The 5,252-nt window shown below is 26.7% G+C and overlaps 1 long non-coding RNA gene across 1 annotated transcript; it reads left to right on the top strand.

The window, feature by feature from the left end:
- Positions 1-3,597: 3,597 nt before the first annotated feature.
- LOC123888167 lies at positions 3,598-4,981 on the top strand. Its single transcript, XR_006801995.1, has 2 exons — positions 3,598-4,058; positions 4,833-4,981. It is a non-coding gene; the product is annotated as an uncharacterized LOC123888167 (long non-coding RNA).
- Positions 4,982-5,252: the final 271 nt, after the last annotated feature.

Below are 5,252 nucleotides of genomic sequence, written 5' to 3' on the forward strand. Positions count from 1 at the left end.
ATAACTTAATATTAAAGTTTATCATGTGCCGCCTCTTTTAGTTAAAATTTCATCCTTGATAAAGGCTCGATTAAAACAAACAAAATATATGATTAGAAAATAATTTATACAATTAAATATAAAAATTTAAAATTAATAATTAATAAATTATACACACATCGGTAATCTCATTATTATAGTACATTATTAGAACTATATGCCCTTATAAAATTGCTAAAAAAATTTGAAACTAATTAATAAAATTAAAATATATATTAGAACTATACCAACTAATAATCCCTTACCAAAAAAATACGAACTAATAATCCAGCTCAATATTATTATCCCAATTCCTAATAGGCTATAAAATATTATGGATATGTTTGGATTTACTAATTTTTAAGTTTATGAAAAATATTTTATGCAAATAAATAAGTTTTTATGTTAATTTGTAAATTCTCGCTGACGAAAATTGTATTTTTATAAATTGTACTTTCATAAACTATTTTGATAAACTTATGAATAATACATAAAAATTTATTTATGTGGATAAATATGTTTGCCAAATGCTCTACAATGATAAACTCCATAATCAAAGGTTATAATTGCTACTACCTTCGTCCCAAAATAATGGTCTTTTATGCATACAAATGCATAATTTGAATCATTAATATCTTTAGTTTTCTTTTATGAAAAATTATAAAAATTTAATATTGTAAAAATATTCATTGAGACAAATCAAACAATATTATATTTGCTAATATTTGTCTTTATACATTAGTAAAAAAATACGGTAAAAATAAATATCAACAGGGACAATTCTTTTGGGACGGAGGGAATATTTGCTATAACAAGTGACAACAACGGGTACCACCAATCCTCTTCATCTACCAATCCATCCCCTGTTGAAACTTGCAACAACAAAAGAGTATTCATTTTCGATGTTAGACCATCTCTAATGGTGTAGTACTTATGATACTTATTAGTATTACCATTGGAGTACCACTCATTTGAGTACCTATTAGGTATCGCTTCTAGAATAAGAACTCTCCCTCTCTCTCTTCTTGAACCCACTTTATTTTTCATTAAAATATTCTTTTCATGGAACCCATTTTATTTTATATATTCAATTTGAATTAATGGATATTTACACAAAAACATTTTTTTTGGTACATCACAAAAACACAATTTTTGAATAGGCGTACTCATCTTCATCTTCAAAATTAATTGTTTTTTTGGTACATCACAAAATTAATTGTTTTTAAAATTATGTAATGTTATTTTAAATTATATTTTAATTATGTAATTCTTAAAACTTGGCAATATTATTTTAAATTAAATTTTGAATTTTAATTATTTTTTCGAATTATAAAAATAAAATAGTACATACTAATTTTGTAATTTTATCATTCAATCAATTTATATTATAAAATAGATAATTAAATAATAAGTTATTGTAATGATGCGGAGTTATTGATGGGACCTATTTTAGAACTTTTTAAGAAGTGTTAGGTTGGAGGGGTTGAGTACATATTAAGTGCTATTATTAAAAAATAATAAATTAGTGACGTGTCCATGTGAGACTAATTTAAGAACTCAAATTTGGAGTTCTCCATTAGATTTCAACTGTGAGATTAGGGATGGCAATTGGACTCATACCCAATGGGTATCCGCAAAAAATACCCACAATGGGTAGGGTAAAAACCCGCATTTTGGGAACGGGGACGAGTATGGGTAATTACTCGCAAAAATGAACGGGTATGAGTGCAGATACAGATACCTTAGTACCCACCCCGCCCCATACCCATATAGTATATATTTATTTATTTTATTTATATTATCATATAATAATATATGTATATCAATTTTTAAAAAATACAACACTATTAAACTATTACACATTTTTAATAAAAATATTTATTTATAATATAGTGCAAACACGATATGAGTATGTCAATAAGGATATGAACTTTATCACGAGATTAATAATAATTTTGTTTATGATTTTAATGAGTCAACACTAAAATCTCTGAATTTTTATTAATTTTATTAAAATGATATGATATTTTATAATTGATCAATTTATTTTTAGCAAAAATGCGGGTAACGGGTACGAGTATGGGTACTTGAATACCCAGAGGGTATAGACATGGGTACAAAGATTGTTACCTACGCAGATATGAGGATGCGTACGTGTATTTTTTCAAACTGCGGGTATGAGAATGGATACTATAGTACCCTACCCATTGTCATCCCTATGTGAGATGTTTAAAGCTTCATTAACTGTTAATGCTTCCCTATGAGATTTGAAGTGAGCCAACAATTAATTTTAATGGTGCCTAAATTTATTTCATCTAAATTAATTCTAGAAGTCACGAAAGTGTGCATTCAACTTTAACTAGTATCCGGACCCGTGCCAAGCACGGGTAAAAAAAAACCCAAACAAACAAAAAAAAAAAGTTAAATTTGATAGTAAAATAAATATTAAACAAAAATCCTAAAAAAATTATCATAATATATCTTATATTAGTTAATTTTCACATCAATATCCTCCGAATAAAATAAATATAGAACCTAGTATATATTATAAATAAAAAATATGTCTTTGTATTAATATATGAACAAACATACGGTTCCTATAATAATATTTTTTTTTGGTATTCGTTTATCAAAAATATATACTTTTTGGTATTTACCATCTTGTTCTTAGGGGAAGAATTCTCTGATAATTAATAGTTCGACCGCCATGTGCATATATATCCCCAAATAATACATGTGCAAATTTCTCACATAAATAAAAAAATAGATCATATATAAATAACAAAATAAAAAGAACACAGGCCACATAAAAATACAAAAAAAATAGGTCTATGTATTAATATATGAGTAAAAGTATAAAATCCTGTATAAATGTCTTAAAATAAAAGTATATAACCACGATAAAAAATATAAAAAATAAAATAGATAAAAAAATAGGAAATTTAATTAAAAAAATAGGAGAATGTCTTAAAATCCCGTATAAATGTCTTAAAATAATTGTACTATTTTCCTCCTTTTTTTTTTTGAACAATTCTCTTACTCCTCTTTATTATTGGTCTTCTCTTTTTCTTCTTTTTTTGGTACAAATTATTGGTCTTCTCTAAATAAATAAAAAATTAATACAGAAAATAATCTTAACGTAATCAAATAAATTTAATCCACTCTAAGAAAAGAATATAATTGATCCCGTCAAGTTCTATCGCAACCAAGTTGGTCTTAATGCATTCCTTTCATAGTCTTTCTATACATCTGCAAATAAAATATAATAAATGATTAAATCCAATATAAAACATTGCTTTTGTAACGCCCCGAAATTTAGGAATAGTTATTTCGTTATTATTTAATTAATTTCGGTAAAAATATATGTCGAACGAGTTAATTATTGAGAATTTAGAGTAAGGAGATGGGATAGAGGGATAGTGAGAATAAATAATTTAATTATAATTAGAGAAATTTTGGTAAATTAAATAAATGGAGAAAAATAAAGAGTAAATTTGGTTAGTGACATGACCATGATATCAATCCTCTCTATGTACCTAAAATTCGGCCGGTATATTTGCATTTTCTTAATCACACGTTTTATGAGCTAATAAATAATTATTATTCATACTTCATTATTGTCTTGTCTAGCAGTTAGGAAAGGAATGAATCATACACTATTATACAACTTGCAATTTATTTTCATTACTCCATAATGATGAAACCGTAACCCCTGTGTCCCTATCTTCTTGAATAAATTGAAAGACACTTATTGTCATGGAGGATAACCAAGCTATTAAACAAAATTTCTATCTCATAAATTTGATTATATATGCCAAACAAACAAATAACAGAGATGAAGCCTACCTTATCATTTCAAGTGACCACAAAGCTTTGTTATAAATTTTATTCTCCCCCAATCTAATTTGTTAGCATCTCAACAAATAGTTCATCGTTTTCAACCTTGGATCGTCGAACCAAACTTTGGAACGAGAGATAACGTGTGTAAACTATAGTTGCGAATTTAGCCTTGTATTGTGCTTGGAAGGAAAGCATCTAAGGTAAGGGTTTTTTCCCATAAATTCATACTACGTAAGGATTGTGTTGTGAAGTGGTAATAGGACATTTATCTTTTAAAAGAAATAATTAAAAATAAACTAATAGAAATAAACTAGTTTTGTTTGAAGTGTGTTGTTGTTTGAGAAGTGAGTTGATGATGATTTGATTTATGATATATTTAGTTTGTGGTTTGTTAAAATCCATTAAAAGTTCAGTATATAAATCAAGGAAAATATGAATAAAAGTATAGAGAGGATTAAGTTATCTGTTCTTGTCGCTAGTCATATTGATTTAGTGTAGAAAAGGATTATATTCAAAATATTTGATTTAGAATTGACATAGTTGAATCAAATTTAATGGAGTTGATACTTATAAGGCGTGTGATTATGTTGTTGTATTAATAATAAATTGTCGTTGTTGCCTTGATTGCTATGGTGGTCGATTAGCTGTCGTTTGTCGTGTTGCTACGGTGGCAGTTGACCTGCCGTTTGTCGTGTTGCCCTTGTTGTTGTTATGAGTTGTTTCATTTTATTAATTGTTGAGTTGATATGCTTATGGTTGATCGTCTAAGAGAGATAGTTTGCCATTATGTGCCCAATTGTTTATTGGTTGAGAAGTTATTCGACTACTTTTTCTTGGAAAATAAATAATTATATATTTTTTTTTAGAAATCTTTTGATTGATGAAGTGTTTTGTTATTATTTTATGGCATTTTTCTTATGGTGAGTATGATTCAATTTGGATAAGGAAATTGACCCTTACAATTAACATTTTAGGTACTCAAGGAGATGATCATGATTGGTGCTTTTGCTTGATGCGTGCGTGGGGATAAACAATTTGGGGGTTTTTATTAACTTGTAATTTAAATGAAACATTGTATCATTGTATAAGTATTACTTGTAATCGCAGATAATTATTCTTTTTTTTTTTAACAAAAACAAGAATTTAGTCATACTCTTTAAGGAAATAAAGTCATTTTTTTTTAAAATTTTTTTATTGTTGAAAATATGGCCTATTACAGCTTTGGATATTTTTACGGTACAATAAATATAATAAAATTAATGTTTGCAATAAAAAGAATATTGCTTAACGATGTGAATTTTTTGTACAACTATTAATAGAAGGTTGCATCGCCTATTTCGTTATAGAATGTTTTTAATAACGTCCAATTTTGCATATTATTAGTATTAATGGTA

The sequence above is a fragment of the Trifolium pratense genome, linkage group LG6, assembly GCF_020283565.1.
Source record: "Trifolium pratense cultivar HEN17-A07 linkage group LG6, ARS_RC_1.1, whole genome shotgun sequence".
Classification (NCBI taxonomy): domain Eukaryota; kingdom Viridiplantae; phylum Streptophyta; class Magnoliopsida; order Fabales; family Fabaceae; genus Trifolium; species Trifolium pratense.